At 38.0% G+C, this 23,802-nt stretch overlaps 1 protein-coding gene across 3 annotated transcripts in view; it reads left to right on the top strand.

Moving 5' to 3' along the window:
* Nucleotides 1–23,802, top strand: part of SESN1 (sestrin 1) — a 103,817-nt gene that overhangs the window by 54,331 nt on the left and 25,684 nt on the right. The window lies entirely within an intron of this gene.

Here is a 23,802-nt window from a genome sequence, read left to right as displayed (position 1 = left end):
GCTCCTTACTCGGCCTTCTCTGACAGTACCTTGTTATAGCCTGGCAAGGGTGGAAGTCTAGTCTCCCCACCTAGCCTTTGCTGGTATGAGTGGGAATAAGGTGACTGGTGGTGGAGGTGGGGGTGTTTGATTGAAGTAGAGTGGCTGTTGTTTAAAAATGTTGACTTGCTAGGCTGTCTCTTTCCTGGTCCTTTGGCTAGAGAGAGCAGGCTTTTATGCTTCTCATCTATAATAACTGATCTAAAACATTGTTAGAAAAAGAATGCTTTCCAAATAGGACTTAATTTATAGTGTCTATATTATTTCAACTTTTTGTGGTAAGAAGACACTGGCATAGTAACTTCAAATACTTGCAAATATATTTTTTCTATCTGCTATGTATGTAAAATAAAATACATCTTGTGCACCAGAAATCTTTCCATTTTTCAGTGGTACTTAAGCTGAAACTAGAAATATTTCAGAAATGTATCTAAGCAGTCATATATTCATCATCAGTATTCTAAATGGTTTGCATAAGCTCTTAAGCATAAGGACGTTAGACGCTTGGAAAATTATCTGCTAGATTGTCCTAATTTGATTAATTTATACCCCAGGTCTATTGCCTTTTTCTACTGCTATTATTTAAAAGATCATTTCTCAATGTTATGTTGGAGTATTTTAGTGAAATTTAAAAATATTTCAGGAATTATGACAGGATTTAACAGAGGAGAGATCCCAGAATTCTTAGTTAAGCAATCAATTCTATTGATTGTTTTATTAAAATATTTTATTCACACATTAATTATGGGTCCTATTGTTGTCTCATGACAGGAAGACTTTTTGTGATTGAACTTTGATTGCTTGTGTTCTGGAAACATCTATGACTTCTTCACTGCCCTCAAAATCCCTCCTTTGGCTCAATGGTTATTTAAGTGGCACAAGTATTTGTACAGGTGAATGCTGAGTTGTCCTTGGAGAGAAGAAACAAATGTTGTCTGTTTTTCTATTTGAATTTAAAATGATAAAAGTCTGCAAACTGAGGATCTATTATTTAAAAATTTATATAGATAGTTAACATTTCATTTGTTTGTCATATAGATGGTTAATATTTAATTTGTTCTAAGAAGTTAAATTAAAATCAAGGAAGTGATACCACGGACTTCTGTTTTAATTTAATCATTGTAGCAAAACACCTGAGGTAATTTGTTGGAGTTGCCCCAAGAGTCCTTGGACAAATGTTTACACAAAGAACAGAGAGGCACAACTAAAATGATAAGTTTGTAATAACTTTCCCACATTTAACAACTAAGTTGACAGAGAAATGGAAAGCCTACACATTAAATGTAACCCTTTCATTCTTTCTCAACCCCCATCACTGAAGAAACTTCACTCTGGTACTTTTGTGCCTAATTAATTAAAGAAGTATATTTAAATATAATAAAAAAGGGTATCATATAAATGAGGGGAAACCTGCCAAACTAAATTATTTCTTTGGTGAAAGAACGGAGAGTTGGTTTGTTGTTACTGTTGTTGTTGAATAAGTTTCATTAGTGCCATAGCTGAAGACTAGCAACTCAAATAATAATTTCTAATCCCATGACTGGGGTTTTCATGCTAAAGATAATACTTGGTTGGTATCAATAGGCCATGTGTTTCCAGTTAGTTGTTTTCCCAGTAAGGATTCTTAAGTGAGCTCAGCCGTCCACATTCTCTCGCAGTCCTCCATTGGACTGATGGTACATACACATTTGCAAAATCCCAGCCACAGCTGTGGTGCAGTATGTGGCCATGAAATAACTCCCCTCCACTGTGCTTTCTCCTGTCTCCTGTCTCTGCTTCCTTTTCAAATTTGAAGCACAGTAATTCACTTGACTAACTTAGTTTCTTCCTGAATAAGACTCTAGTCAGGAGAAAAGAAATATTATATCAACAAGGTCTTGAAAAACTGACTTCATAGCCAAAAGAGCTTTTAATAGAAACTTATTTTGTAAATTCATGAAAATACTCGTTCCTATTTCTAGCAACTTAATTTTGCTATTTGGGTCAATCAACCAGTTTAGAATCTGTAAATATAAAAACGGCCTTTCTGTAATCTGGTGATGTAGGATTTTTTAATACTAGTGGTAGGACTATGCCCCCTCCATTTGAGATGGTTTAGCAGTGCTTATCAGGATAAAGATAGCCAGTGCTTGCTGGCAGTACCCATTAAGAAGTCACAAGACAGCTCTCTGATTTGCAGATTTGGTGTTCTTGTCTCCAAGTTACTTTAAATTGGATCTCATCTTGAACTGAAAATAGAAAAATATAAAGATGACACTTTGACACTAATAGTTGCTGTTTGCAAAAGTGAAGGGAAATTACAGTAAGTTGTCAGTGATCTGTCAGGTTTGAGAACGTAGGAGGTTATGGTGAATAAGCCATTATGACAAAGTTTTATGCAGCATATGCATATCTACACTCTAAACAAATTTGTGAAGTAGGCAAAATTTACCTTTGGCCGTGGTCATTCTCCATCCCACCCCCGTGGAGCCCTTCCTTGCTCTCAGGCCTGGGGCCTGTTCTTTTTTTCTTCTACCCTAATACACCATCACAACCTGCTCTTAAGGAAGGAACTGACCCCTACAATGGAGTTACATCATTCATACATTCACTTATGCAAATGTAGCTATTCTTGCTCATCAAACATTTTTAAATGTGAGGCAGAAACTATTTTTAATGTAAATATCATAAGCAGTTCTGTCCAACATCTCACTCAATGAACCGTATACCCCCCGAGTGAGTGTGAAATGAGAAACAAAAACCTGCTGTGTTCTCCATTGCTCTGAGCTCCTGCTTGGTTCTCACAGAGCACCTCACTGTTCTGAGGGTCCCTCAGGTTTTGAAGACATGTGCTTTTTTATCCAAGGCTGCTAGTGCTGAGCCAGATAAACCATCATCTGCTCTAATGCTGGAGGATAAAATGTCTGCTTTGGGCTTCCTAAAAAGTGACTGAGCAGTCTCCAGTCTGGTACCTTCCAAAGAGATTTTCAAGGATAATATCATCTACATGATTTGTACTTCACTTGCCTATTGCAAGGTTTGAATCCATTACCTAGTTTAATGAGTTTTCTCTTTTATAGAGTATTTGCATTTCAACAGAAAATAATGGAATTAATTTCTTGTAGAATGATTAGCTTATAGGCATTATTGAATCTCAGCTAAATAGATGAAAGAAAGACACCCAGGTATCATTTTTACCATTTTCATCTCTAAGGAAGAATTTGGGTGGCAGGTTTTTATGTGTTTTTTTGTAATAGCATTTCTAAAATTATACCAAATAAGCAGCTATTTGTTCTATCAAATCCTAAGGCCACGTCTGATTTTACACACAGACGTCCAAGTTTCTTAAAACTATAATATGATAAATGTATCAACATTAAAACGATGTGTTTCTTAGATACTCTCCAAATTCCTATTCTAGCTTCAATGAGTTTATAATATTTGAGCTCTGAAATTCTATGATTATTATATCAGATATGGACTAGATGCTGAATATAATTGCATTGTTTAATTAGAGGGGATTTTAACATCTTGCAGTACTTCAAAGTCACCCCTATGCATTTAGGTTTTCATAACTATTGCTATGCAAAAATACCAATTAGCAGAGATTTATAGTTTCTAAGGCCTAATGATACTTACCATGTGAAATGAAAATACTTATTTTCTGTGCCCTAAATCCAATTTGGAAGAATAAGAGAGAGAGAAAAAAGATTTTTAGGACCTTGTTGGTCAACATTTGAGCTATGATTTTGAAAGCATACATTTTTATAGAGTATAATAACACAATATTGTTACTTAAATAACATGGTTCATAAATGAGGTAACTTGTTTTTCTGGACTTATGGCCCATTGGGGAGGGAAAGATTGTCTTTACTACTTAGAATGTGTTTGTGCTCTCTTATGCTGCCTCAGGAATATAACAAGAGTTACATTTTGGCTGCATGTTATGGGCAGGGACCCTGTAGAAAAAGACAAGGAAACTTGATCAGTAAGAGTTTCCTGATTTCAGGTGCAGAACAAAAGCCAAAGACAGTTTTGAAGCATCCTGTAAGCCTTTTTGCTGGGACTGATGGGGCAGTGTTCCTCTTTCTCTCTGTCTCAGATTTATAATTGTTTTATGATTTAACTATAATCACTTTAAGAGCATTTTTATTAGGTAGAAAGAGAGCTGTACGTGAACATATGATACTTTCCTAATAGAGAAAAGCTGAGAGTAACATTGCTCAACTGGAAATAAGAAAGCAAAAATTGTGGTAGCACTTCCTCCAGGTATTTAGCTCAAGCTGAAGCAGAGTTGTCTGAAAGTTAACAGGAAAAGAAACTATTTGTGAAGTGTTAAAACCACAACCTAAGAAAACATTTTTTCATAATGTCGTATGAAGTATTAAGAGCTAAATGTCACGGTTGAACTGGTTTAGTAGCACTTAATCAGTACACTTTTCCTCATCTAAGATAAAAACAGCAGGCATCTGTAACTGAGGTCTGGTCTTTGGTGTTTTGGTTTTTTCCCCTTTTCTGAAGCCTTGTGTTCAGCAATAGTAGCACCATCACTGTATTTTAGGTGAAGAACGATCTTCAGGTTTTCTGTGTCTCACAAAGGGACTACACTCCAGTTAAAAGTTACATTAATTATTTGAGACTCTGAACTTATTTCCTCACTCTGGCAAGTTCTGTAGATAACCCATAACTGCCAATGTTAACCGCATGAGATTGCTGAACTATAGAGTTCGTAGCATAAATGATGTTTGCGTTCTATTTTAGCGGTGTTTCTGTGAGAACATTAAACTTAAATTTTAACTGGGGATTTCAACAACACTCCCTCCGCATTCTGCTGAATCACCTCTTCCCTCGGGAGTCACTGGAGAAGAAGGTTCCAGTGAGAGGTGGGAGGGTAGAAGTTCCAAATGGGGGCCAAAATTGGGAAAGAATAGTGGGGAGCCATTTGAGGGGCTCTGAAGGTCTGCTTTTAGCATTGCAAAAGGCAGTCTTCAGACTAATAAGGAAGGCTATGTTCTAGAAGTTCCAGAAGTTTAACAATAAGCTTGTCCCTATTAATCATTAATACATAAAAGAGGTTGTGAGGCTATATGAAGCCCAGTAAAATGCAGTGAATGTGTGTTCCTTTTCCCTCTCCCTCCTTCCTTTGCTATACAGTTACATCTTTGCCTTTGCCCCTAAGAGTCTTCCTCCATACATCCTTAGTTCCTACTCCCTCCCCATATGTCTGCTTTCTCCCAATCTTTTAAATTCACATATCTTTCACTTTGACCCAATAGGAAAATTGAGGAGCACAGAGGTATAGAACACAAATACTAAAACACAATTCAATCTACCTTTTAAAATATTGCCTGACTTAGCTCTCTGAAGTCAGGGTCTGTTTTATTCGACACCTAACAATGCCTAGCACAGGGCAGTCACTCAATAAAAATATGTTAAGTAATGAGCAAATGAATGCTGTTGTTGAGGACAATTCTTTTATGGAGTTGAACTTCCTAGATGAAGAACAAAAGGGATCCTAGCGTGGGTGGAGGGAGGCTAAAGGATAGATTAGGGATATGATGTGAACCATGTCAGTGGTGGAGCAGTTGAATGAACTCACCCCTTTCCTCTCCTTCACTTAACACCATAGAAATGAATCAAAAGTAATGTCTACAGGGACCCATAAGTCAGCAGTGGGAATAAGAACAAAGGAAACATAAAAAGACCAAGCATGTATGAGTTGAAAACAAACTTATTAACAAGTGAACTTAAAATTTGGCTTTCATTTTGTCTGTATTTTTTAGAATTAGATTAGATTAGGCAGCCGGAGACAGAAAACCCAATATGAGTCTTATACAGGAAAGTTTCTCTCTCAAATAAATGAAGGCAGTCCAGGACTGAGTTAGAGGGTCCATATAATCATCAAGTACCCAAATCCCTTCTGTTTTTCCCGTAGCCTCAAGATGTGGCTTGCATCTCTAATATTCAAGATGTCCAAGATGGCTACTTCAGCTCTAGAATCATATCTACATTCCAGACAGAGGAAGAATTTACTAGAAGTATGAGCATACACTTACTCACTCTAGTGACATTTACTATGCATACTCCATTTCCTTTTATAATCACATTGACCAAAGCTTACTAACTTGGTCACACCTGGCTGCACGGAATTTTGGATAATATATCTATTCCGAGTGGCACTATGCCCAGCTGAAGATCCGGGCGTTTATTAACCATGGAAGATGCAGAGAGCAGGTGTTAGGGACAACTAGCCATGTCTACCACATTGACCAATGCATTTTCTTGGAAAAAGATCAGTGATAAAAGGTAGTCAAAGAATTGTTAAATTAGAGAAAATATTCAATTTTGTATTGTTTTTAAAATATAGTTCCTATTATAATATGTAAAATCATTGAGGCTTGTTTGTGTTTAACATTAAATTATTTGCAGATACTTAGTTAATATTGTAATTAGAAGAATTACGGCATTACAAACACTAAATTGTAAAGAGTACGCCAATATCTAATTATTCTTATCCTACATACATATTATTTAAGCCCAGAACACCAAAGTGAGGAATAAAATTTGAGTATTGCACAAATGCTATGCTAAAGAGTTGTTTAATTTATTTTCCAAATAAACCAGGACTTCCATTTGAATGCACTGGAATTCTAAAGTACCTTCCACAGCTAAATTTACTGACAACTTACTATTTACTGACCACTTACTATTACAGTCACTGTGCATGATTTCATATAATCCTATGGCCCTCAAGGTCACTGTGTTATCATTCCCATTGTACATGTGAGGACATCAAAGCTAAGACAAATTTAATTTATCCTTGGAACCCAGAGTTGTTGGACCTAATGCCAATGTTTTTAAACATTGTACTTTACTGCTTCTTATTTTAAAATGTTTAATAGTGTAGTCTATCTGATTGTCACTTTGTATCTACATAGAAGCACAGCTGGAATCAATTGTGAGAGACCGTGCTAACAGAATGCTTGTTCTTATTTATTATGACTATTTCTCCCGTCTAGATGGCACCCTGATAGGATGAAAGTGCCAAAATATTGGCACTGTCAAGATAGTAACTTACTTGTGTCTAAGAGTTTTCATATTATCACATTTTGTTCTTATAACAATCCGATAAAGTAAGTAACTCTCATTTTACAAATGAAAAATCAAAGTTATGAGGAGTTAAAATAGTGTGTTGGAGTTAGAATCCAGATCTTCCCATTTTAAGGTTCAGGTTCTTTTCACTTTTATGCTGCTTTAAACTCTAAAGATAATTGCAGGGATATTATGGACTAAAAACCACTGGAGGCATCTATCCACGAGTGTACAGTTATAAACAAAAGTAACATCAGTATCCTATCCATAAGCATCTCCATCAAAACAATCTTTGGCAATACCACTTTTGCCTTATATTTGTTTAGGTATAAAATGAAAAGAAACAAAAGGCTTTTGGGGAAATAAAATTTCTTCTTATAATTCATAATCAATTTTTAAGAGTCTCCCTTCTTAAATTACTGAATGTGTCCGCTGCATTTCATTTCTACCATCATCACTCTGGTTTATACCCCAGTTACCTATTAACTAGATCATTGTATTACTTGAAACCTAAAGTTTAACTGCATTTAGCTTCTCCCTACAAATGAGGCCATCCTAGAGGTTCCTCCTAATCTTCTAAAATCAAAGCTCAGTCACCTCATTGCCCTTCTTGAAATGCTTTTAATGATCCCTTGACGTTTTCCCCTCCTCTGAATCCATAGCACTGCTTGTACCTTAAACATAATTCCACCGTATGTGGTTCTTTATTGGGTTATAAGGCTCCTTAGGGCTGGAATTTTGTTTCTTTCATCTTGTATGCTCTGAAATACCTTGTGTGGGTTCTTGCAAAGCACTATACTCTCTGTGTTAAATGAAAATTGTTCAATTATTTGCTCCCTTTAAGACCAAAACATGGTTTAAAAAAAAATTACAGCCTATTGTCTTCAAGCAGTGGTTATACAAAGTGTATCTTCTTTCTACCTTTGCCTGTGGCCCTGATCCAGCCCTCCTCTTCATTGTTGGGCTTGGCCAGATAGAAGAAAACAAGGTTTGAAAAAGCTCTTTCACTGAAATTGAGGCCATCTTCCAAATTACATTATTCCTTATTATTCCCTACTTTAGCATGTCTGTATATGTACCTGTCTTTTTTCCTGTTTATATAATTTTAGGGAAAATAACCCCTAAATCTCTTTCCTGATTTTATATCCCTCCTTACTTCCTCTGATTCACCCATTATGTGCCAAGGGATTCAGTGCTGGAAAAGATGGGCCATTTCTTACCCTTGGAATTTTCGGTTTAATAAGGAGACTGGCTGGCCCACTAGGAATTACAGTGCACAGAGATAAGCGCTGTAACAGGGGAAGCTTACGAGTAGAAGGCGGTAGCCAACCCAGGCAGGGAGAGATCAGGGGAAGCTGCTCCGAGATGGTGACCTCTAACTTCAGACTAAAGGTCAGAAAAGGGCCAGGATTAGAGGGGAACGACTTGTAGTCAGAGGGAAGAGCGTGTGCACAAGTCCAGGAATGATCCCGGGGCTGGACTCTGAAGTCCTGTAACGCTGTGAGGCTGAAGAGGAAGGGGAGTGGTGAGTCTCGCTACCTCTTCCTTAGACGTACACAGGTTTCCTTCGCCTGCACTCATCTGCACACTTGTGAAAGTCACTGCTTTCACCACTTTATTCCACTACTCAGAAACAGTTTAGGGTGCCATTATGGCCTCCTCTGGCTTTGTCCAGTGTCCTCTTCCACTGGCTTTCTAGGCTCCCTAAAACTGACCCTAACCTATTTCCCACTGCTCACTAACGCACACCCCGTGCTACAGCCAAGACTATCTCCTTACAGTATCTTGAGTTCTTCAAGCTTGTTCTCTCCTCTGTGCCGTTCCCCTCTACCCATTTTTCAAGTCTTTACTGACTCTCCTTTCTACCCCTGGATATTTGCAGTTTGTGCCATGCAATTTAGCCCTGGATTACATCCACTAGTGTTGTCCTTTGATTGTTTCTGAGTCTTTTATGATCAACTGGGTGGTAAGCTCCCTGAGGGCTGGCTCAGAAGGTGCATTAAACTGCTGAGGAGTGGAAGGGAAAGAGCAGTGGACCTCAAGTCAGACCTTCATTTGACTTGTAGCTCTGCCACTTATCAGTTGCATGACAGGTTTCTTCTTGGGTAATACAGGAATAATGAGATTCATCTCACAAGGTTGTGAGAAGTTACACAAGTCACTCTATGTGAAATTTGTGGGCTGTGAAGCTCTATGGGCATTTTACATTTTGTTCCATAGTTCCTATGTAGAGTCATATTCATTATGTAATATGAGCTTTTATGGCTCCTTCCAAGACCTTAGAATCTTAAGAATTTCAAACGTATATTTTTTTCTCTGTGACATATTTCTCTCTAATCCAGGTCCTAGTTATTTTTAGTGTTCCTCTGTTCATTTATTCCTACCCTATCCTCAAACTTATGGATGAAATCATTTTAGGCAGCTTGAGAAAAGACTATTTAGAGACCTGAAAAAATTTAGTTGCCTAATCTATTGAGACACTGAAGAAATTTCCCATTGTCTTCTTCCCCCAGCGTACTCTGCTTACATAAGAATGGATTCTAATACTAGCAGTCTGCATCTCTACAGAAAGCTCTGGACATGGAGCACTGTTCATGCCTTTGTGGGTATTCTTAGTTCTAAGCAGTTTTTTGATACTCTTCCTTCTCCATTCTTTGTATTCTTGCTTTTCATACCTCTCCTTAGATCAGATTCCCAGATCAGGGAGTCCTAGCAGTGACTCCTCATCAGGTGCTAAAGCTCAGATTCTGAGGGTTCTAGAGCCGGCATCTTGCTTATGCTAATGTAGAACTAAAAACTGGGGAATCCGAGGAAGCAGACACATGCCTCTAAGTCCCAAGTGTCAGGAAAAGCTATGGCCAAGTTAAAAGGCCATTTTGTTAGTTTTTACCTGCTCCTTATAGCAGGCAGGAGGAGGGAGCCCAACATTCCAGGATTGGTTACCCTAATATCTAAGTGCTTATGTTATCTGTCGGTCTTTGTCTAAATCTAAGAACCTTATTGAGGGGTTGAAGAAGCTCAGCAAAATAGACTTTAATTCAATAGAAATTTATATAGGAAAATAACGAGCATTTCCTTCCTCAGTAAGAAAAACAGAGTAGACAAATCTGCTTGTTATTGGGGGAAAGGGGAGGATTGCGGGGAGGGAAGATGGTAGAAAGGTGGCAACATTCTAAACTCAGTACCCACAGCACCTTAGGCAATATTCACACTCAAGAAAAAGATTTAATAAAACAAAATCATCCCTGCTACTCAAAAGAATTGTTCTGAATGCTAAAATTGCCATGAATCAAGTGCATTTAGTATGGAGCCCACCTTTTTGGCACAATTACTTTGTTTTAAACCATGGTTTCCATTGCTCCTAATAGCACCTTTAGTCATCAGTGGCTAGGGAAAAAAGTCTGTCTAGGACACTGAACTCTATAATCCTTAACTAGTAGTTCCCTGAAATTCCTTGTAAAATTTAGGACATTCCTGCTACTTTAGTTCCCCCATTTACTGCTGACATTATTGCAAATGTTCTATAGTAAATAATTTTTTTAAGTATAGATGGTAGAGAAGTATCCTGAGATCATCATCTTTATACACTAACGCTTTGTGTCAGAGTAGGTATGAAACTGTAAGAATTTTACACTATTATCAAGTGAACAATTTAAACTCTAAATCTTAGAGACAATGAATGTACATTTTTCAAGGTAATCTTCAACCTCAGTTCAAAGACACCTTCTTTCCTGTCACCAGCATGCACCATTGTGCGGTTTCAGTACCATTTTTTCATTTCTTCAGCTGCAGGTATTTTGGAACGTTTTGGGGATTGTTATTTTCTGATACAAACGGCCATAGTTTAGGAGACTTTTTTAAAGAGTCTGCTTGTCCAACACACTTCTTCCATGGCCCAGTTTTTGTTTTGTGCCAGGTCCTGAGATGGGGGGAGTCATTTTAAGTAGTGGATTCTCTTTGTCTTTGTGGTATGGGCTGCCCAGGTTTGCATGTGGCATCAACTAATATTGCCTTTAAGAAAGGCTTTTTTATGACCCAAGGATACTAGAAGTAAAACTATGTTGTTTAACCCTGTCTTAATTCAGTATTTGCCAGCTATACTCTCTGGAAGAAAGGCCATTTTACTTTTTGTTGTATGGAGCTATCATCTGAGAGTACTTAATTTAACTGCATCCTTGCAATATATCAGCAGACTTTAGGGTCAGATTTGGTCCCTAGAACAGAAAAACAAAACTAGCCCTGTTCTTAGAGCTACATTTCTCTCTCCCATTCTGCCCCCACCCAAAAAGTTCTCTGTACTGTGGAATTTTTAGTCATTATAGCAAGAAGATAGTCAGATGTAATAGATATAGAAGAAAGTAAATAGCACCTACCCATAACCCCATTCCCTAGAATGGAACGCTTTAATAGTTCGGTTTTCAGGTGTAATAAAATTTATATGATTAAGTGTATAAAACCTAAAGCTATAAAATTTCTAGAAGAAAACAGGAAAAAAAATCTTTGTGATCTTGGGGTAGGCAAATGTTTCTTAGATACACAAGCATAAAACATTAAAGAAAAAATTAATACATTGGACCTCATTGAAAGTAAAACTTTAAAACTTATGGTCTTTGAAAGACACCATTATAAAAATGCAAAGACAAGCCACAGACGGGAAGAAAATGTCTATAACACACATACCAGAGAAAATACCGTATTTGCCGGCGTATAAGACGACTGGGCGTATAAGACGACCCCCTAACATTTCCACTCAAAATACAGAGTTTGTTATATGGTCGGCTGTGTGCGATTTTGCGAGTGTGGTAAAATCGCATAACAGAAAAATCGCATAACAGCCGAGCATACACCCAGCAGCGCTGCTGATGCCTGAACGGTATGTGGAATGAAGTGGGCGGGCATCGGGAGGCCACTATGGCACGGGGCAAGCACTATGGGCAGTCTATCTGAAGTGTACCTGGCGTATAAGACGACCCCCCACTTGGAGGCATATTTTTCAGGGCCAAAAAGTCATCTTATACGCCGGCAAATACGGTACTTGTGTTCAGAATGTATAAAGAACACTTACATCTCAGTAACAAGAAGACAAGCAATCCAATAAAAAAAAAAAGTGGACAAAAGATTTGAACTGACACTTCATAAAAAAAAGATATATAAATGATCAACAAGCAAATTAAAAGATATTCAATATCAATAGTTACCCACGATATACAAATTAAAACCACAATGAGATATTATTTCACCAGGGCCTCTCAACCTCAGCACTTGACCTTTTGGGCCAGATAAGTCTGTGTTGGCTCAAAAGGCTGTCCTGTGCATTATAGGTTGTTTGGCAGCATCCCTGGCCTCTACCAACTAATGCTAGTGGCAACACCCCACCCACCCACCCACCAGTTGTGAAAAACAAAGATGTATCCATCCTGACATTGTCAATGTTGCTCCTGGGCTGCAAAATCACCCCCAATTAAGAAGAACCACTGCACTACACCCATTAGATTGACTAAAATTAAAAATATTGACCATGCTAAGTGTTAGTGACGATGTGGAGCCACTGGAACTCTCCTATATTGCTGGTAGTGATATAAAAATGGTATAACCACTGTGGAGAACAGTTTGACAGTTACTTAAAAAGTTAAACCTATACCCAATATAAGATCCATCCATTCCACTCCAAGCCAAGAGAAATGAAAGCATATGTTCACACAAAGCTATTGAGAATCCTTAGGGGATATACTGTTCTGCATAGGTGAGAATTTTAACCATGAGATGAAAATCTTAAGTACAAAGGACCTTTTCTTTTTTTGACCATGTAAATTTTCACACTTCCTTCTAGGATTATTTTGCTTCTTGCTGAACTGAAACTCCTTCAATGAGGACCTGTTGGTGATAGAATACTTTTCATCTTTTAAAATGTGTTTCTTGCATTCACTTTCTTGAAAGATAGTTTCATATGTCATGTGATTCAAGAATGGGCATTTTCTCTCAGTGCTTTGAGAGAAGCATACTATTCCATGATCCTCTGGCTTCTGTTGTTAAAAATTAGGCTGTCAGTTTAGTTTTTACTTTGTAGGTAATCTGGTTTTTCTCTCAGATAACTTTTAAGATCTTCCCTTTTCCCTGGAATTTTTCAGTTTTACTTTTTGTCAAGATAAGAATTTCCTTTCAGTTATTCAGCATGGGGTTCATTGTGCTTCCTGGAAAAAAATGAGGATTGTTGTCTCTACTCAGTTCTGGAAAAATCTCAACCACCTCTTAGACTATTATTGCCTTTCTCTTTCTGGAACTCCAATTAGCTATATATTAGGCTTTCTATTTCATCTTCCATGTCTTTTATTATTACTTCCATATTTTCCAGCCTTTTGCTCTTTGTGCCATGCTCTGGATTATTTTTTCAGGTTTACTCTAGAATTTACTAATAATTTTCTGTTCAGTTATGCTGAATATGCTATTTATCCATTGAATTTTAAGTTATTATAAAATCTGTATTTGATTCATATTCAGATCTGTTTTTTGTTTTTTGTTGTTCCTTGCCTATACTTTCCATTTCCTTTAAAATTTTAAACACATTCAACTAGTATTTTGTATCTATAATCTAACACCCAAAGTCTTGCAAGTCTGAGTCAGGTTATTATTGTTTCTTCTGACCCTCACTAATGGTGCCTTTTTTCATAGTACATTTTATTGTTGTAAGTCCAGATTCATTGGAACTTTATCTCCTTTAGAGATAATCTACATTTCTGACTGGAGCCTGGGGACATAACCAACTTGCTTTAACTGAATCCTTGGCTTATTTTTGTTTCGTTTTAAGACCAGGCAGGTAATAGGGAATTGTGGCCCCAATTCCTCATGTGTGAGCCACTTTGTGTTGATGAATTTTCAGGGGAGATTTCACCCTGAACACCAAGAACAAAATTTGAACCAGGCAAATTTTCGTTCTGTCTCCTGTTGTAGGTGGGGTGTGTTTTCCCAGTTCATGCTTTCATTAATAGTTTAGCTTATTGCGGCCTGGCTTTTTGATGGGGTCTCTGGTCCACCTCCAATTTCCCAAGTCCTAAGCTTTGTCTTCTGTTCCCTGTGCTGCCGCTCTAGGTTACTGGAGTTCCATAGCTACCAGCCTCAGTCACCACTACCTCCTCGAGTCCTCCTAATGGTCATTTTTTACTTCAGAGGATTTCTGTTTACTTTGCCAATTTACCCATACATTTTAAATTATATTTCTTTTCTTTTTTTAAAAGATTTTTTTATTTATTGGGGAATTGGGGGAAGAGGAACAGACAAGTTGCTGTCCTTTTGTTCTTCAGTCTAGTTGTGGAGGACGTTGCTTCACTGGCCCAAGTTGGCACCATCATTGTGCTCTTCCCGGGCGAGGCAGATCAGTCGCCGGCTTCTGGACGGCCGCTCACTGCGGCTGCTGGCCGCTCACGCTGACTGCTGGCCACACACGGTAGCCCATGGCAACCCACTGCCACAGGGGCTGCAGCCTACACCGGCGACTCATGGCAGCCCAGCTCCAGGTCGAGCTGCCGTTCAGCATCCTAGCTGCGGAGGGCAGTGTCACTGGCCCTCATATGTGGGATCCGAACCAGGGCCCTCTGGCGTCCCAAGCCGGTTCTTAACCATCGCGCCACTCGGCCGGCCCTTAAATTATATTTCTTATTAAAATATTTTAGGTGTTTTGTCCAATGTGATAAGAATCTCTATTATGGAGGTTAGTTATTACCCTAATCTGTCAGAGAATGCTGCTAGCAGGGCTCCTTAAGGTTTATAGGATCACATACCCTTATAGTAAATGGCTCCTGCTACTGTGCTCTTCAAGTTCTTCTGCTTTTTAGAAATTTTCTGACTCTTCCCTTGTGAGTAAATGTTTAACTATCATTCTTTTTCTGCTGTCAATTTAAATGGCAGTCCCTAATTCCCTCTAAATTACTGTGGACTTAAAAACTAGATAAACAAGCTTGGTATAATTTTATACAAAGTAAAAGTAAATTGTCTCTAAGAAAGATAGGCCAAAGGTTTTGCTCTGAGGACAGTACATACACTTTGGTATATAAACTCTGTGGCATCTATTTTACGCCTTTTTTTTGCTTACCTGTTCTAGATTATGTTCATGAGATTGTCGAAAAAAGTCAATTGAGGTATAATGAGATATTACAGTATCAATAGTCTATAATCAGCTATTTTGGCTATTTGGTTTTCAAATGTGGGAGAAAACATTTCAAGGTGTGCATGTGTGTGCGTGCACGGCGCGCGTTTGTGTGTGTAAGTAATATTGAATTTAATCCAACTAAATAAATCACTCTGAATTCTGCCTTTCATTTTTGAGTAGGCAATACCATAATTAGCCTCTAAGAAAAATTAACATTTTCTTATGTTTTAAGTCTATAGTGACTTTAATGATTGTATGACAATTTGTCTTCATTTATGTTTTCATTTTACCCTTTTACATAAAATTTTACCTTTTGTTTATGCTAAAAGATCATTTTACTCTTTAACTTTTTGTTGTTGTTGTTAGACTCAAACCTGTTGTTTCTTTTTACTGTTCTATATGCAAAGCCTATAGTATAATGAAAATGTATTTTTAAGTACATACTTGTGTGTGATGTGCTGGTAGTTATAATTTCAAAGCAAGATTAACATATTTTCACTCCCCAAATCCTTGCATCTGAAACAGAATGTACACTCAACACAGTCCCAAATGAACATATAAATACTCTGAGGTTATACTTTAAAACTGTTAATACAACATAGGCACATACACAAATAATATTTATAACTTTATCCAAAACGTAGTGGATGGAATTTTGGAGACTAAGAGACAGTATTAACATGGTAAACTGTCAAGTAGTAGAAGATATTCCTCATTCAGCATGATAAAATTTACAAAATCCTGTGCAGAAGATGAAATTTTAGAAAACCTTTGAAAGAAGTTATGATAATCTATTCTTAGAGAAACTGAGGGAAGAATGTTTTCAAGAGGCAGGGAGTAATGTATAAAGGTTCAGAGGGGGACCACAAGTAGGTAAATAGAATAAAAGAAATTGGAGTAGGATTGACATGTATAAGGCAGGCAGTAGCCAGGGAGAAGGGATATTGGAGATGCTATGGAGCATTTTTAATTTGGCAGTAGGCTCAGTGGGGAGCCAATCCAAATTGGCTAGAGAGGGGTGGTGTTCTGATGATTTGGGTGGTCACCGAGGGTGGGGCGGGGGGAGTAGTCAGTTGTACAGAAGAGATTGCAGGGGGAAAAATAAAAAGAGATTGCAGTACAGAGTTAGATAGGATGGGATGAAGAAAAGAGCCCCTTGGCCTCCTTCCTGGTGGACACACAATCACTGGACTATTAACAGTAGGAAGGAGATTAAAGCATTATTAGGTGGGATAGTATCCCATAACATAATGGTATAGTAGAAAGAACATGATTCTGGAGCCAGACAGCCTTGAGTTCTAACTTTTACTCAGGCCCCTGCTTGCTGTGTGACCTTGGGTTAAGTATTTAACCTCTCTGTGTCATAGTTTCCCATTTCTAAAGTGAAGATGGTATCTACCTAAAGGGTTATTATGAGGGTTAAATGAATTTAAATGGATGTAAAATGCTTTAGAAGGGTGCCTGCTACATACTAACCACTGTATGTGTTAGCTATTCTAGTAATAATATAAAATCTGAAACCATGAAGTGTAACATCTACTTCCAGAATCAAATATTAGACCAAAATCTGAGTTACTGATTTTAAAGCTCTCTGTCACTGGCACTCAGTTACCTAACTGCTGCAATGACAATCAGATGTTCCACATAACACAGACTCTTGCTCTCCAAGTGCTTTGTACCCCTTTGCCTTTGCAGTTTTAAGGCATTTCTCAGTCCATGTACCCTTTTAAGAGCAAAAAGACTACAGTGGGTGGATCACTATGGGAAAGTAGAGGAAGAAAGAGGGAGGAGAAAAGATGAAGACATGACTATTGTTCTCAAATAAAACAAACTAGGAAGAAGAAAGTGCCTGACTCATAATAGATGCTTAATTAATACGGGTTGAATGAATGTTGAATAAATAAGTTCAATATATCCATATATAGAGAGGTTCATGAATTTAACAGAAACATACACAACCATGGTGTATACATATATGTGTTAAGTAATTAATGAAACTTTCAATAAGAGTTGGATGGATACTGTTTTAAAATATTAAGGTTTAGGAGCCCAAGGAAAATGTAAGCTTGATATACTGCACCTCTTTCCTAAATGATGTAGTGAAACTACCTTTTTTCTTGATTCACCATAGTTTAGTTATCTGTGAAAATTGAGGACAGAGGAAAAGGATGAAGTAAAGATATCTCCAACAAATAAAACTTAAAGCTAGTCTCCAAACATTATTTGATTTCCCCCCACCTTCCTAAGGGTGTATAGAATACAATGAAATATTACAGGGACATATACATATATACATTTTTTACAGCACCCTACAGTATTAGTAGCAAACCAATGTTTTATAGTATATAGTGAGTTCAGGAGATAATTGATGATATGACAAGTCAAGCTGATCTACTTAAAATAATTATTTTTTAGGGAACTAAAACCAGCAAATGGGTTAAGTAGTACTTGAAGAAAAAAACAAAAGGTGGTTCTTGAACATTTTTACAGAAAATGTTGAAAATTGCCTTAGAATACTTTATAAATTTAGCAAGCCAAAAGCAAAAGAAGGAAACTATTACATTGTTTCACAATGATTTTGTATCTCTATTGCAAGTAACACTGTCAATTTGAGCAAATATAGAGATTTGCACTAAACATTACAATGATGAAATCTCTAACTCTTTGAAAATCCTTTCTAAATTCTCAGCAAATTTTCTTCTCTCAAAGAAGGTATATATTGAGTGACAAAAATAAAGAGGAAAGGGCCGGCGGAGTGGCGCGATGGTTAAGAACTGGCTTGGGATGCCAGAGGGCCCCGGTTGGGATCCCACATATGAGGGCCAGTGACACTGCCCTCTACATCTAAGATGCTGAACACAGCTCAATCTGGAGCTGGGTTGCTGTGAGTCGCTGGTGACGGCTAGGCTGCAGCCCCTGTGGCAGTGGGTTTCCATGGGCTACTGTGTGTAGCCAGCAGCCGGCGTGAGCGGCCAGCAGCCGCAGTGAATGGCCAGCAGCCGCAGTGAGCGGTCGTCCAGAAGCCGGCGACTGATGTGCCTCGCCTGGGAAGAGCGCAATGATGGTGCCAACTTGGGCCAGTGAAGCAACGTCCTCCACAACTAGACTGAAGAACAAAAGGGCAACAACTTGTCTGTTCCCCTTTCCCGATTCCCCAACGCTGTGTCCCTCTCCCAATTCCCCAATAAAAATCTTTAAAAAAATAAAAAAAATAATAAAGAGGAAAAATGACATAGAATGGCACAATGCAATTTGTTCAGTTTGCTTGCTTATTTGAAGGCTGTATTTATATATATATGGTTGTTTTCACTAAATTTTCTAATTTTGGATTTAGACTGTAACATTTCTTTTTGGGTTCCCCCTCCCTCCATGAGTTTTAGAAATTGAGTACTTGGGCATTTAAAAAGAGAAGAATCTTTTCTTACAGATATTCTCGCCCTTATCCTCTATCCACAAACAAACAAACAAAAAAATGTCCCACTAAATTCCGTTTTGTTACAAATACAATAATATTTTAAAGGTAACTTTAGTGTAAACAGTATCTGACACAGTAATGATGAAAACAAAATTATCTTTACATTATTAAAATCTGATGTATTTTGTTAAGGGTTGGTAAAGAGATTTTATCTTTGTTAGCTTTAACGCAGGAGAGTATATCCTGTTTTATAACTTTTGCTCTGCTGACACTATATAATTTAAAAGAAAACATTGAATGAAGGTTGGACATCGTTGGTATCTGAAGCTGTTGAGTCCTTACCTGTTTGTCTGCTTTATGATTGGCTGAAAGCTGTTGCTAAGCTCGTGTTTTTGTTCTCAGGGAAAGTTAAAAGTTGAGCATGACCTATTTGAACTGAATCCTGCTGCTTTTGACTCTGCTTTGCCCTTTCTCCTGATTCACATACATTTTTCTTCTATCTTTTTAAGCTAAGATATTTTTTAAAACACCAATTTGTAAATTTAGCATGCAATATTTTAAGGTTTTAATTGTATATTTGTTATGCACAAATGAAAGCACTGTGGTTTAATTTTTAAGATCTCATTGAATACTTGAAAGTTGAATTTTCTGACATAAAGCAAATTCTAATTGTAGAGAACAAGTACATTATTTAAAAACTTGCCAATTACAAACACAAAAGAATATACAAAGTACTTCACTGAAAAATTTATTAGGTCAACTTTTTGTGATCATATTGGCATGTATGTTACTGAAGGATAACATTGACATTACACGTGTTTTCTGGAAAAGAGCTAGAAGGATTGATAATCCTTTCAGTTACAGACCAGATCCAGGACAGGCTAAGTGAAAGTGCTGCTGGAAGGCAAGTTCGGTTTGTAATTCAGTAGACCATCATGAACCATTGGGATTCTAAGAGCCTTTTCTCTTTAAGGCTCTATTTGTCATGGATGGGTACGAAACTTTGAGCTAGATTCCCCAGCCCACATCTCATATTTCATAATATCTGTAAAGTACTTGTAAGCAACGATCCTAAGAAATACAATGTAAAAACCACTGGTAATGTCCAAAGAAGCCTGGTGTAGGAGGAGGCCTGGTTCCAGTTAGCCGAAAGCATCTAACTCTTGACAAAATCAGGAATTATGTTAACAGAGTAGAACTTGGGAGCTGAAATAATGTTTGAGAGATCATGAAGTTTTGTTGCCCTTCATTTTAAATTTGAGGGGACTAAAACTAGAAGGGTTGGTAAGAGATTTTCAGACTGGATTTTGGGGGTTTGTTGTTGTTTTGCAGAATTGGGCAATAAACCAAATGACTTCCCATTTAATGCTCCCTAACAGTCCCAAGTTATCTGCCCATCTGTATGACTTATGTGAGAGGTTAAAGTCTAAGTAAAATTGACGTCCAATCTCAAATTAAGGTAGTTCTGCTAGTTCGTGGGATTTAAGACGTCAAATGCATACAACCGACATTTAGTAAACATTTATAAATAATGAGTAAATGAATATTAAGTGTTTACATAATATTAAGATTTCTGTTAATTGGCATCCATACATAAACCTATGCCAAAATATATTTTTCAAATTAGAGTTATAACACATAAAGGAAGAATACTACTTTCTCTGATTGGTGACATCTGAATAAAACCCATTTAAATATTTCTTAATTATTTGCCCCAAATTAGGAAAATCAAAGTTTCAGTACTACAAATGAAATGATTTTGAATTCTGTTCAAACTTAAGCTAATGTAAAAAACATTTTTGAAATGTCATTATCCTTTTTTTTGAGTATGTTTATCTAAGCCAAAAGATAGCAATAAGCAAAAATAAACATCTTTATTATTTGAACTACAGTGCCCTGAATGTACCCATATCCTTTGGGCAAAGGAGAAAATGGCCCACAGAGGTGTAGTGAGCATTTGGAAAGTAGAAGAACAGATGGGAAAGTTCAGTGAATGGCATTTTATTTCTAAGATACTTGGTAACATGCAAGTAGTCTCTAATGTGGCCTTGTATTATGTGACCAGGATAAGGATCTACAACATAATACCCTCTTGGAAAATGAGATCTCAGAAGGAGGCAAAGAAAGAAGGTGATTTAAAGGCTTAAAGGACTTACAACTAAAGATTATCGCCAAGAAACTGAGTGGGGGTTCTTTCAGCTGTGTAAGAAAAGCACATATTGTAGAACTCTATTCACTGCTTGATAGTAATAATCGTGGGGATGGGACATGGATAAGGAGGTCAGGAGAGCTGTTCTAAATAAAAAAGTAACTTGATTAGAAGATTTTAGAATATTGTCATTAGAATTTTGTTTCTTTGAATCAAGACATTTAAAATTCAGACATCATAAAGCTAATGATTCATTAATATGCATTTAGCCTAAACATTTTAACCAGGGGTAAATTCAATCTTATAAAGGAACTAGATACTTGAGTGTTCAGCTCCATCAAGTCTGTGGACTCAGGATAAGTTGAAGATTCTAGGTTTGGTTGTAATCTATTTCGAAAAGATGGTTTTTCTAATATTATGCCAGATTAATATGTTCCTTGGATTTAAAATTGTAGATTATATATTAAAACCAGTTCTTTCCTGTGCTCACTAACAGAATAACTTTGAGAATTTAAAAAATATTTTCACGGGGCCGGCCGAGTGGCGCGATGGTTAAGAACTCGCTTGGGATGCCAGAGGGCCCCGGTTCGGATCCCACATATGAGGGCCAGTGACACTGCCCTCCACAGCTAAGATGCTGAACAACAGCTCAACCTGGAGCTGGGCTGCCGTGAGTTGCCGGCGATGTGAGTTGCCGGCGACGGCGTAGGCTACAACCCCTGTGGCAGTGGGTTGCCATGGGCTACCGTGGGTTGCCATGGGCTACCGTGTGTAGCCAGCAGCCAGCGTGAGCGGCCAGCAGCCGCAGTGAGCGGCCGTCCAGAAGCCGGCGCCTGATCTGCCTCACCAGGGAAGAGCGCAATGACGGTGCCAACTTGGGCCAGTGAAGCAACATCCTCCACAACGAGATTGAAGAACAAAAATGACAGCAACTTGTCTGTTCCCCTTCCCTCAGTTCCCCAGCACTGTTCCCATCCCCCAATTCCCCAATAAAAATCTTTAAAAAAAAATATTTTCACATGTTTTAAGGTACAGATAAAATCCAGCCCCTTGAAAATCACAATATAGTATATATACATAGTCTGAGAAATAGGTTTTTTGGGTTTTTTTTTAAAGATTTTTATTGGGGAATTGGGGGGATGGGAACAGTGCTGGGGAATTGGGGGAAGGGGAACAGACAAGTTGCTGTCCTTTTGTTCTTCAGTCTAGTTGTGGAGGACGTTGCTTCACTGGCCCAAGTTGGCACCATCATTGCGCTCTTCCCGGGCGAGGCAGATCAGTCGCCGCCTTCTGGACGGCCGCTCACTGCGGCTGCTGGCTGCTCACGCTGGCTGCTGGCTACATATGGTAGCCCATGGCAACCCACTGCCACAGGGGCTGCAGCCTACGCCGTCGTCGGCGACTCACGGCAGCCCAGCTCCAGGTTGAGCTGTTGTTCAGCATCTTAGCTGTGGAGGGCAGCGTCACTGGCCCTCATTCATGGGATCCAAACCGGGGCCCTCTGGCGTCCCAAGCCAGTTCACAACCATCGCGCCACTCGGCCGGCCCAGTCTGAGAAATAGGTTTTACTTGAATATGACATATATTTAATATCTTAGGTTACCTTATTTTTTTTGAGTTTGTATCATTTCCTTTTTCTCATTCTTTAAAACCTTCAGTAGTTCCTAAGAACATATGGGATAAAGTCCTAACTCTTAATTTCCTACTACTCTTACCTTTTTCTTTAACCTCATCCTAAGCCTGTTCCTTCTTAATTAACTCAACAATAATGCCGAAAAGTAACTAGCCTCTAAAATAATATTTCTGAATGAATTCTCTCATTTAATTTTGATATCTCAACAGACACTTTTTTGTCATTTCACCTTAGATAGGCCTGATGATGTTTAAAGCCATACTGGGTTACAAAATGTTTATGAATCTTGTCAAACAATGGTGTGTACACAGGCAGTGTCTGACATGCTACTACCGGCCTAACTTAACAAGTGAGCTATGTATACCATTGCCCAAACCTATATAGCTGCTATCTTGGTAATGCAAGAGAACAGGCATAAAAAAATCAAAGAAGCTTGGGAGTACCTGTGGGTTCTCAAGAAGATGGGGAAAGACAAAAATAGAACTTGCTTAGCAGAACTGAACCCAAGGATAAGCTGATTCCCAAACAGAATCACCTTCTTACATGGTGCCCCCAAAGCCTTGAAAAATGTTTGTCTAGATGGCCCAAATCTTTTATACACTGAATGTTGAACTTGAAATACATTATTAAGCTTCGATTGAGTTAGGCTTCTTTTTTCTAATGGAAGCATCACTGTGGAGTTCATGCATTCAATACATACTTATTGAGGGTCTATCTACTGTGTGCTGGCACTAGGGCATTAGAAATATAGTAGTGAACAAAAAAGACAAACATTCTAATTTTATGGAGCTTAAATTCTATTGAGATAGACTAAATAAATAAATTAGTATGAGATATCAACCTTCATAAAATAAATAGTGTGAGTTAGTTAAGTTCTTCTAATCCCAGGCTGCATTTTACTGTTTTTATAACCTTGGACAAGTTACCCATACTTTATGAATTTCTGTTTTATACAGGTGTAAAACAGAAATAATTGTATCTGCCTTATAGGTATAAAGTGCTTAGTGTCTGATATGTAGGAGTTAAGTTACTGGTCTTACCATCATTAGCCTGGAAAACCTGACCACGATTGAACACACATTCTTTGGGGGAAAGTGATTTCCTAATTTAAAACCACCCACACTGTTTGGTATACTGCTTACTTACAAATATGAGTGATAGATGGCCAATGTTTCTGAAAGCCTATGTGGAGATTTAAAACTGCATTTCTGAAAGAAGAAACCTCATGCTAACATAGTAAATCTTAAAAGTTCTCAACTCGGGGCCGGCTGAGTGGCGCGATGGTTAAGAACTCGCTTGGGATGCCAGAGGGCCCCGGTTCGGATCCCACATATGAGGGCCAGTGACACTGC

This window comes from Hipposideros armiger, unplaced genomic scaffold, assembly GCF_001890085.2.
Source record: "Hipposideros armiger isolate ML-2016 unplaced genomic scaffold, ASM189008v1 scaffold_292, whole genome shotgun sequence".
Classification (NCBI taxonomy): Eukaryota; Metazoa; Chordata; class Mammalia; order Chiroptera; family Hipposideridae; genus Hipposideros; species Hipposideros armiger.
This window is presented reverse-complemented; position numbering and strand designations above follow the sequence as displayed.